This window comes from Notamacropus eugenii, chromosome 3 (assembly GCF_028372415.1).
Source record: "Notamacropus eugenii isolate mMacEug1 chromosome 3, mMacEug1.pri_v2, whole genome shotgun sequence".
Classification (NCBI taxonomy): Eukaryota; Metazoa; Chordata; class Mammalia; order Diprotodontia; family Macropodidae; genus Notamacropus; species Notamacropus eugenii.
This window is the reverse complement of record NC_092874.1, coordinates 185,459,926-185,472,226: the sequence shown is the minus strand read 5'-3', so window position 1 is coordinate 185,472,226 and position 12,301 is coordinate 185,459,926. Positions and strand designations below refer to the sequence as shown.

Sequence of the window (12,301 nt, the reverse complement as noted above, 5' to 3'; positions counted from 1 at the left end):
CATTGAAGTCTTCAAAGAATTTAAAATGAATATTCCTTAGAAGTCATTTGAGAAGTAGTTGGTGGATATGGGCAGGCAGCAGCATATTTCTAGCAAGAGACTTAGAAGAACTGTAGTAAAGGATCCCATCAGGGAACTGTATGGTTAAAAATATGGGTTTATTTTATGGAGAGTGCAGGAGAAAAAAATGAAGAACCCTAAGTATTACTCTAATATCCTCACCACATCAAGAGAAAGACAGATAATTCTCTAGTATGATGGATGAACCTCTTATGATGAATTTGTTGGGGGGATATAGATAAGAGTTGCACAGAAAGGGAGGGCATGAACGGGTTGTGATCTGCATTTCTGGAAGGAACATTCATATAGATATCAATCATTGGAGGGAAATGGGGGAGGGAATAAGCATTTATATAATGTTTGCTATATGCCAGGTGCTATGCTAAGTACTTTGCAAATTTTTATCTTTTGATCTTTGCAACAACCCTTGGAGATAGGAACTGTGATTATTCCCATTTTATAACCAAGGTAACTGAGGTAGACAGAGTAACACTTCCAGTAAGTATCTGAGGCCATATTTGAACTCAGATATTTCTGACTTTAGAGCCATTGGTCTATCCACTGTATTATCTAGCTGCCCTTTTGAGTATCTGAGGTCATCTAAAAATCTTGTGTCTTTTCGTTAGGCTTTGCTTTGGATAGAAGCATCACTTGTCACTAGGACCCTACTCTAAGCTTTTCCAGTATGGTAGAATCTTCCAGAGCTTGTGCTCTACCAGCATAGTCTTTGAGAACCAGGGTCATTCCAATCACTGTGCCTCAATGAGGTATTGGAGTAAGAATTTGGCAGAGTGGAAGATTCTTTTAAATATTTAATTCGAATATGAGTTTATGATTGCAAGTGTCTTTTTGACAATCTGTGGTCCTAGGTGGCAAAGTATCTGAGAAGTAAGAAAATTCATGAACATGCTGTTAGATATTCAGTGTCATATTAGAATTGATGACTTTTTACAACTGAAAGAGACACTGAAGGGAATGTAGTTCAATTGCCTCATTTTACAAATGAGGCTGCTTTAGCTCTGAGGATTAATTCTTCACATCTCCCAGTCTTGTAATTATAATTTCTAGGCCTTCATAGTAATTTGGACAGTTTAGGATGTGGGCACTTTATATAGTTTTATTTGTCACTGTCAGGGGTAAGGTTTTAATGCCAGCACCCTTCTAGTGTGATGTTGGCATAAAATGAGGTAATCCCAGGTCACTGAACAATTAGAACAAGTAGGCCTACTTCCCACCAAAATAACAGCTGTATACCACAAGGATTCAATGACTCTTAGCTTTTTTGGATACAAATACCCTTATTTCCATATGGAAATCCATCTGGTCAGCAGGGTTAAGGATGGTTACTTATATTGGCTTCAGAAATCCACCAAATCTGAAGGGCCTATACTCTATGTGGCGGGGAATTTTTAATGCCTTTAGATGACCAGGAAGCTGAGTCAATAAAGATCCAAGGGCAGATGTGTTATAGGCCTTACTCTTGTTGGCTAATGTGGAGGTGGAAAAGGAAACTGTATAAAAACTGGGGTGATCATGGAATAAGCCAAAGAGGTCTTGGAGTAGCTTTATCTTCTTTTAGGTAAAGACTCCTCATGTTGTAGTTGGAAGCAAAGGAGCAGTATCAGGGAAAACACTGGTCCTACCACAGCCACTTAGTGTCCTTACCCAAGGATAGAGGGCAGTAAAAAAGAATATTCCAATTCAACTTAAGTGTATTCTTTTAAGGATTATATAACATTAAACTCCTAAGCACACAGAGATATCTCCACACATTTTCCTTTCCCCAGCATCCACCTATAATTGAACTCTCAGTATGTGAATGACTTTTCTTTTTTCCCTGCACTATATCTACATAATTCTTTAGTACTTATCTTTGGACATGGAAAACTTCCCCTATGCTGTGAGGTCTTAGGATTCTTTTACTTCTTTACAGCATCTTTGCAATGGTCTCGTCTCTTGTTGGACTTTTGGTGTCCTGCTTAGTACATGTTCAGACTCAGTTTACCTTTAGAACTGATTTATTTTTCAAAAGTAGAGTTTTTAGCCGAACAAAGAACACTACATTTAAAATTTCAAGATTGATATTCTGTAATCAACATCTACGATTTGCTTATCTTTTGGGAGAAAATTTCTTTTGAAAGCCCTGATGTGTTATTATGAGGCTAGAATATATGGTTTGTATTAAATTCAGTGAACTGGATTAAAAACTGAGCAGGAGGAAAGTCATGTTGGAATTCTTTTGGAAAACTATGCAGTTCCTGGAAAGGATCCCAAACCACTCCTTGTAGCAAAAGCCTCATCTCTTCAACACCAGTATTAATTTGGTGATGTTATATGGCCTGGTGCTTTATCCTGCTTTTAGTAATACTTTGGTCTTTAAAGGGAATATTGAGGAGCACACCAGAGGACATTGTCATTTAAATTTTCAAAATCATTATGTCCAATGATGATTTATTGATACTATTTTTATTTCAATTTCACTTCTCATTGGTGTTCTTACTTAAATGTAAAATCATCTTTACTCTTAGCTATTTAGAAATTCTTCCTTAAAACCTCAAAATCCTAATTTCTTTTAGATACAACAGACTGCAAAGATTTGATGATGATGGTGGTAATGGTAACTGACATATACACACACAGCCAGGCAGCTAGGTGGCACAGTGGGTAGAATCCTGGGCCTAGAGTCAGAAAGACTCAAATTCAAATCTGACCTCAGACACTTACCAGCTGTGTGACCCTGGACAAGTCACTTAATTCTGTTTGCCTAAGTTACTTCATCTGTAAAATGATCTGGAGTAGGAAGTGAAAAACTACTCTAGTATTTTTGTCAAGAAAACCCCAAATGGGGTCATGAAGACTTGGACATGACTGAAATGATTGGACATCAGATGTTTCTATAACACTTCACAGAAATCATGGTGCTTGATCTTCAAAACATCCTGTGAAGGAGGAACTATCATTATCCCTACTTTACAGATGAGGAAATAGCTCACATGACTTCTTCCAGGTCACACAGTATCTGAGGCAGGTTTTTAACTCAGGTCTTAGCCAAGTCCAGTCTTCTAACCATTAGCCCACCAAAAACAAATAAAAACAAAAGCTACAATGAATATTGTTTTAAAATCATGGTAGGACAATAGTTCTACCTACAGAAGTATACTTTAATTATATAAATTTATCATAGTATTATTAAAATATTTGTGCTTGGATAAAGCCTTTTTATGTTTCCATCACAAAATTTCTGTTTATCCCATGAACTTTTTTTTTAATCCCATGTTTGGCAACAATTTTGTTTTCCTTGGAAGTGAGTCCAGTATAACATACTATGAGCCAAAGGCTATGGTGTAGAATTTTATTAAGAAAAGGAACTTATTCCATAAGGATAACTAGGCCTTGGATAGTGGCAAGAAAGTTACAAATTTCAAATGGTCACATTTTAAATTAACTGAAATCGAATACTGTTGTTTTTTTGGGATGCACATCTCTTCTCCAAGAAGGAAGATTACTGTATATCAAGTATTCTTTCACCTGGATCTGAGAAGGGAAAAGGGATTTCCTGTAAAAGAAAATTATTTCAAATCCCTGGAAGTATTTTCCCCCATTTGTGGAAAATGGTTTATATCCTAAGTCTCTTCTGTAATATATTTCAAAAATATCTTTATAGCAAGCAGTTATTAATAGCTAAGCACTCAAGTGAATATATTTGCTGTCCTGAAGGGAGTGGTGATGGAATGGCTATGGGATAAGTGTATTTCACTTTGAATCAAGGCTTGTGATGCTGTAAAATGTGAATGGTAATTCATAAAAACTTTGGTTATTGAGAGGAGGCTAAGTTACACTAATGTTTAAAAAAAATCAATAAAACTTTTAATAGTATTCTGTTATGAAGTAAATACAATTATCATCTTATAAGCAAGTACTTATCAAGTGCCTACTCTGTGTCAGGTTCATGCTAATGGCTTTGTGTATGTCATCTCATATGATCTTCACACAATAACTCTGGGAATTAGTTGCCATTATTTCCCCATTTTTTATAGATGAGAAAATGTGAAATCATGTTTATTAGAAAATATCATTATGCAATTCTGTTTAGATCTCTATAAGAAGCAGCAGGAGGTAGTGAGTGGAGAGTTGACCCTAGAGCCAAGAACACTCGAGTTCAAACCTTGCCTTGATTTGACGAGCAATTTAACTCCTCAGTACTCTTCGTGTATGGGCAGTTTTCTAAGGATACACGTTTTTGAGTGATGATCAACCTTCATTGGTAGAGGGAGTTTCCTCACCTGGGACTTCCCTGTACCAATGAGATCACAGGTCTAGTTCCTATCCTTTTACTTAAAAAAACATTTCATTTGGCTGTTTTTGAGATTATGAACCTTCTAATATAAATAAATCAATGTCAGTAAACTTTCTTATTTGGAACTTTTTGATGTGTTGTTTCACATGTTTTGTGTTGTTGAATGAATATTAGTCAATCTAAGGATTCTTGACTGTGTTATCTATACAAGCTCAGTACACTGATTTAGAAATCCTCTGGTTTTCTTAATATTTAGGTGTTACCAATGTTACCCTTGGTCTGTTAATCTATTGTTTCTCATTCTTACATGTCTAGCCTTTCCCAGGCTTGTGTGTCATTGATAATATCTCTTACTCTGTTTCTCATTACCAAGTAACTATTATTAATATATTACAACCTACTTGTGCCTCCCATAAGTCATCGTTAGCTTTTAGCTTATTTCTAATTGTAATTTTTCTTAGATTGTGGTATTCTAGGACTCAGCCATTTGTCATTGCCAAGATACTGCTGCCATTAAATATACAGACTTTTGTAACTGTATGCAGTTTGGGATTATTTAAATCACAGCATTATTTGCCACAGTTTTAATTTTCCTTATGTTTCTCCCCAAAGTCTTTCCCAGACTACCCTATTTCTAAGTCCTCACCATTATTCAAGGCTCTCAGGTTCATAACCTCATTATTATCCTTGATTTCTCATTTTCCCTTACCCAGATAATTTGCCAAATCTTGCTGTTTGTACTACCAGAATATCTGTTGCATCAACCTTTGTCTCTACTCATACAACTATCATCTTAGTTTAGGCCCTCACTATTTTTTTTGCCTAGATTATTGTACCAAACTCCCAACTGGTCTTGTTTCAATTCTGTTACCACCTTAGTCCAACTTACTCATTACTGCCAAAGTATTTTCTTGAAGTCTGGGTCTGACAATATGACTCCTCTACTTGACCAACTGTAATGGCTTCCTACTGTCTCTAGAATAGAATATAATTTTTTTTAACTTTTTAAACCTTTCACAACCTAGCCCTTCCTTATGTTTTCAGACTCCCCTTTCTGTACTCTTCAGTCTAGCTAATTTAGCTTCTTTCTATTCCACAGACACAATCCTCCATCTCCCATTTCCATGCTTTTGTAATAGATGTCTGCCATGCTTATACGGTACTCCCTTCTTATCCCCAACTCAAAAATTTCCTATACTCTTTTAAAATGTAGCTCAAATGTCATGTTCTGGATGAAGCCTTATTGTTTCCTCTAATCACTAACCCCCCACCCCCACCCCAATAGGCAGCTAGGTGGTGCAGTGGATAGAGCACCAAGCAGGAGTCAGGAGGACCTGAGTTCAAATCTCACTCAGACACTTGACACTCACTAGCTGTGTGACCTTGGGCAAGTCACTTAACCCCAATTGCCTCATCCTGGGTCATCTCCAGTCATCCTGATGAATATCTGGTCTCTGGATTCAGATGGCTCTGGAGGAGAAGTGAGACTGGTGACCTGCACAGCCCTCCCTCACTCAAAACAAAGTCAGGTGCAAGTCATGTCCTGTTATTGTTTCTCTGATGGCGTAGTTTTCTTTGGCAATGAAGGATGAACACACCCCACCCCCAATTTACTTATAGTCATTCCTTGCCAGTGTCTCTCATGTCTCACAATTGATTGTAAAGTTCTTCAAAAAGACCTTGAGTGTCCTTATAATTCTTTTCTGATCTCTGTGTGAGAGCTTGCTTTGTGTGAGTTCTTTGTAAAACAGTCTTTTAGGCAAACATACATTTGGCATTTGAACAATGTGGCTAACCTATCAGAGTTGTGTTCTCTGTTCTCTGCCGTAGGGTTTGAATGCTTGGCAGTTCAGCTCGAGAGAGGACCAAAGTGTCCATTAACTTAATCTTGCCAGATAATTTTATGAATCTTCCTAAGACAATTCAAATGGAAGCAATTCAATTTCCTGGCATGTTGCTGGTATACTGTCCAAGCTTCATAGGCATACAACAATGAGGTCAGCACAACCTCTGTAGACCTTCAGTTTGGAAGGCAGCCCAATACCTTTTCTCTCCCATACTTTCCTTCCAAGTCTCCCAAACACTGAGCTTGTTCTGGCAATGTATGCACTATCCTCATCACCTATGTGTATATCCCCGGAAAGCATACTGTCCAGGTAAGTAGACTTATCCACAGCATTCAAAATTTCTCCATTTGCTGTAACTGTTGGTTCCATGTATGGATGACTGATGGAAAACCTCTTTTCTTGGTATTAATCATCAAACCAAAATTAGCACAAGTGTCAGAAAATCGATTTGTTCTCTGTTGCATCTCAGATTTAGAGGTTGCATTGAGTACACAATTTATCTGCAAACAAAAAGTTGCACACCAATTCTCCCTCTACTTTAGTTTTGGCTTTTAGCCTTTTTAAGTCTCTACTTTTCAGGCACTATCAAGTACTATTTTCTGCTATATAATTAATTATAGTTATAATATTTGTGCTGTTTGACTTCCAGAGAAGTTTCTACTTTAATAAAGGTTGGTAAAGTTTATTACTTTAGTTACTTTTTAATTACTGATACTCAGTGCAATAATTTTGCATTTCTTAAATGGTCAGTATACAGCATGGCAATTGTGATGCCACTGCCAAATAGCAATTTAGGGAACAAGAGGTAAGGAGGTGCTTATCTATAAAAGATATTCAAAATCATTTTTATCCGTCTTGTTCAGCTTTAACACATATATACAATCAGATATTTTCTTTTAAGGTAAATATCCTGTCACATTAAATTATTTCAATTAATTATATGGTAGATACATATTAGCTCTTAATGGAATTACATAGTGAAAATATATTGCTATTTGGCCCTTGGTATGCTTCAACCTGATAATGAAATTGTTACAGTTCATGCTTCAGGCTGTGATGTCATTGATGTGGGTGTTGCCAGTCACAGCTTTTCATCCTTTGAATTTTGTGTATGTTTTCCCATAGGATCTACAAAACATGGAAAAGAATTTCCTCTAGGTCTTCCTCCCTTCTTGCCTTCCTTCCTCTCTTCCTTCTTCTCCTCTTTTCCTCTCTTCTTCCCTTCTTTCTTTTTTCTTCCGCTTTTCCTCTTTTTACAATAACAAAGAAAAAACTAACACTTGATAATTGAAAATAATAATAATAATAATTTAGACTTTTTTAAATAAAAAAGATGTGTCTTTGTGCTGGGATGCCCGGTGAAGTCCTTAATGCAATTACAATTTCCCAAATGTAATTAAACATATTTTCTTTCCCTTGCTTAATTATGTGTCTAGTAGAGGGTATGACCAGAAACCTACTCAAGGTAAGCGAAGTTAAAAATGTGACCCTTCTTTTGGCATTGAAGGAGTTTCTCTACACAAGGTTTAAATGTCCCCATTGAAACTTTTTTCTCCATTTATTGATGTTTCCTTGAAGGGATATAAATTCTTCCTCTTACCACTGTAAAACAGGGTTTTATAACGTGTGTGTGTGTGTGTGTGTGTGTGTGTGTGTGTGTGTGTGTGTTTCAGATCGACCCCTTTGGCAATGTGGTGAAGCCTGTGTATCCCTTCTGAGAATAATGTGTTTAAATACATAAAATAAAATACATAGGATTAGAGAGGAAATAAATTATTTTGAAATACAGTTATTAAAATGTATATTTTTAAAGTTCATAAACCCTCATAAAGCATCTGGTTTACACTTTTTAAGTAAACTTTAAAAGGTAAGACATGGGAGAGGTGAGACATACAGGAAGGAGTTATGTATATAAACTTCCAATCAGCCCTCTTAGGGAAACTAATACATATGTTCTGTGAAGGGAAAATCAGTCTGTTCCCTCTTTGTTCATCTGCAATATTTTTCTTCAAAGACAAGGTTAGGCAAAACTTCATGATTCTGAGCAATAGACATGACACTTTATTCTTTTGTAACATGCACATCACTAATAGAAAGAAATGACCTATTATATTTGACTAGAATTTTGTAGTTTCTTAGGCCTGTCTTAAGCCTTCCTACATTTCTCTGAATTGTTTTTATCTGTCATTCCTTGTAGCAGTGTAAGATTTTTATTAATTTGTATACTCTAATAATCTACTATCCCAAATATTTCCTTCCTACTAAGTTCTCTAAGCAGAACCCTATCCTCTAGCCTTTACCTTTGAACTTAATGAGATGATTAGCAATTTTGATTAGTGTTTCTCCATTGTAAGTAATAATAGCTTTTGGTTTTAGAGAAATATTGTTCTATTTTTAAATTAAGGGTAGATTATTCTTTTCCATCTTGTACTCCAACGTGAAGAACGTTGTCACAATCAAAGGCTTTTGTGACATCAGTTGGCACAATCACATGCTTTAATTTTCTTATCAGAGTGATTAATCATGTGAATTGTTTTCTTGATGTTGAAAGGTCCATAAATTCCCCATATAAATACAATTTGGTCACCATGGAAAATATTAGAAAATATGTTTCTGTAGCTTTTTGGCTAAAATTACATTTATTTTTTTTAAATATCATGTCATTTGTGACATAAGCTGACTGTTTTCTTTCTCTGCCTTATTTCTTCCTGGTTTAGATGCAAAGAACATTTTTGGATGATAAAGTTTGGTAGAATGTCCTTCTCTATTTCTTTTTAATTGCTTATGTAGTGTAGGGCATACTTTGCAACTACTATCCCAAATCCTTTTTCCCACCGGCAGGCACATTAGGTCCTCATAGAGTGGTTCTTACATCTTTCCTCATGGCTCTTAAGGAAGCCCTGAGGCACTGAAGTTGTTTTTCTAGTAACATACCTCATTAATCTTTACTGGTATGCTTCCCCCTATAATTATCCATTCATATTAATTAGATTTAATTATCTTACAGAAATAGGTATTTACTATGGTGGTATAGTTGGTTGAAAACATTTCCCCACCCCACTTTCAAAAAAGTCTGTGATACATTCTTTCATTGGTACCTAAATAATTCAGGGGAAAGTGTTTCATAGTAATATTGCATCTAGGGACATTTTACCACAGAAATTTATTATACAAAGTAATAACAATTTACACTAATTTTATCAAATTCATATTCTATTCCCCAATTCATAAATGATCAAAGGATAAAACAGGCAGTTTTCCAATGAAGAAATCAAAACAATTTATAGTCATATGAAAAATGCTCTAAATTCTTATTGATTTGAGAAATTCAAATTAAAACAACCTTGAAATATTATTTTAAATTTGTCAGGTTAGCTAAAATGAGGAAAGAGGAAAGTGACTAATGTTAGAGAGTATGTGGAAAAATTGGGACCTTAATTCATTATTGGTGGATCTATGAGCTGATCCAACCACTTTGGAGAGAGGTTTGGAATTATGCCCAAAGAGTTACTAAACTGCCTAAACTCTTTGACCCAGAAATTACCACTATTAGGTCTGTTTTGCAAAAGGATTAGGGAGAATGGAAAAGAACCTACATGTTCTAAAATATCTATAGCAACTCTCTTTGTAGTGGTGAAGAACTGAAAATTGTGGAGATGACTATCAATTGTGAAAATGGCTAAACAAATTGTGGTATATGTTCATGATGCAATATTACTCTGCTAGAAAAAAGGATGAGCTCAATGGTTTTAGAAAACTGTGAAATAATGGAGTGAAATGAGCAGAACCAAGAGAACATTCTAGTAACAGTAGTATTGTGTTAAGAATAACTGAGCAATCAACTCATTCTATTATAAATACCCAAATTAATCTCAAAGGTCCCATGAAGAAAGAGGTTGTTTGAATCCAGAAAGGAATATTTCTGTGGTGTAGGAAATGATGAGTGGTGTTATTTAGAAAAACATGGAAAGACTTGGACATATGCAGGAAGATGCTATCCACCTCAAGAGAAACAGAGGATAGAAGGAAGCAAGTATGGTATGGTCTTACATATTCATGGAGTATTGCATATTGCACGAGTGCGTCTATGTGAATATATATATGTGAGTGTGTATATTTATAGTTATCTATATTTATACACACATATATCCATGCTTAATTGTAACCATTCTTATAGTGGGCAAGGAGGGAAGGGAAAAATAAAGTAAAAAGTACACAGCAGGGAACAAAAAAAACCCAACAAGGAAGCAAAGATGGGTAACTTTGAAAACAATGTGTGACAATTATGATATGTTTTTTTGAAATGGAAATTCATTGTTTTATATTGAATCATCTCATGGACTGCTATGTACATGGCAATGTTTTATTTTTCTTTTCTTAGCATTTAAGTGTAAAATAATAAACAATTACATAAAAAAACAAAAATGAAGTTTTAATAATTTTGCAATATAAGATTGTTATTTGTACTGACTGTAAGTGAAATCAGTATTGTTTTAAAAACTTCAGGTTATGTATACTTGAACACAGAAAAACATTTATCTAGGATGTAACAACTAAGTTGAGTAAAGACTTTAACTGTTAAACAATTCCAGCTTTTCTCAAGGTAGTTACTTTGTAGGAGCATACTTAAATAGTAAGAGGATTTAGGTTAAAACAATTTCAGTCATGTTAAATGTTACTCTTCTGCTACATTATATGGAATACCATTTGAGATGCATGTTGGGAAAGATGCTTTTTTGTAAAACAAATGTGGGAGCTGTGTCTACAATACAAAAGTGAAACAATTGGCGTATTGGTTCTGCTTTATTTTGTTTACTATCCTCTAAGGCACATATGTTTAAGCATTTTTTTGAAGTTGTTGAGAACAATTTTGAAACAAAATACTTTAGGATTTGGTCTTGGCGTTTGTATTAAATTCCAAGACCTTGATTTAAATCTTTCATTGTATTTTGATTTCTTTTTAAGTGCATTGTATTAAGTGAAACTTGTTAAATAAATCTTTAGAAAAAAAATCATGTTCTAAATGATCATGCCTAACTCCTTGACTGCATGTGTATAGGAGTTATTGCTCTATTCATAAATTTAGTCTGTATACTAAAGCTATGCTACAGAATTCTTTTTCTTTCTTTTCTTTTTTGTTTGTTTATAATTTACATAATTTTTAAAATTTCCATCTCATCTATGTTTTCTTTAATTTCCAAGGTTTATTTTTACTTGCTTATTTTTTGTTGGTTAATTTATTGTTTTATTTCAAAAATGTTATTGATATATTCTGTTTATATGTTATCCATATTTTCCTATATTTCTCTTCCACCAACTAGAAAGGTGTCACTTGTAAGAGAGAATAAAAAGAAAAGATACAACACATCTGATCCAACAATGTTTGCCATGGTCCATATATATTAGTTTCCTTCCACTCACCCTATCCTCCCTGCCTCTCTACAAAGAAGGAAGAGGTACATTCTCTTCTTTGTGACCAAATTATATCATTATAATTATGGAATATTGAGTCTTAATTGTTATTTTCAGTTACAATGTTATAGTAATTGTGTATTTAAGTTTTTTCTGGTTCTGTCTCCTTCACTTTGTATCAGTTTACATAAGTCTTTCCATATTTCTCTAGCAGTGTTTATATTTGTTATTACTCCCTGAACCATTATATTCAATTATATATTCCTTTCTACAATGTGTTTAGACAGTTTCCCTACCCTGCCACTCCGAAAGTACCACTATAAGTATTTTAATATATTTGAGACCTTTCTTTTTAATTTTGACCTCTTTTGCAAATATGCCTGGTAATGGGATCCATGAGTAAAAAGAGTATGGACATTTTGGTTATTTTCTTACCTTACTTTGAAATTGCTTTCCAAAATGATTAGATACAATGCCACCAATATCATATTAGTGTCTTTGCCTTTCCTTAGTCTAAGATTGAGAATTCCTGTCTTTCGTCATTTTTACCAGTTTTGATCATGTGAAGTGATTTTGATTTATATTTCTCTTCTTAGTTATTTGGAACATTCTTTCATATAATGGTTACTAGTTCTCATTTTTTTTCTTTTGAGAGCTTTTTGTCTTTATCCTTTGACCACCTATC

At 34.6% G+C, this 12,301-nt stretch overlaps 1 protein-coding gene across 2 annotated transcripts in view; it reads left to right on the top strand.

Moving 5' to 3' along the window:
- PDE3A (phosphodiesterase 3A) overlaps positions 1 to 12,301 on the top strand; it is a 339,029-nt gene that overhangs the window by 171,986 nt on the left and 154,742 nt on the right. Inside the window, exon 1 of one of the 2 annotated variants that reach the window (XM_072653575.1) lies at positions 11,581 to 11,660. The exons of the other annotated variant lie outside the window; for it this stretch is intronic. The gene's annotated coding sequence lies outside the window, so the exon portion shown is untranslated. Of the gene's footprint in view, positions 1 to 11,580; positions 11,661 to 12,301 lie in introns of those variants that run through there. 2 annotated transcript variants of the gene reach the window in all.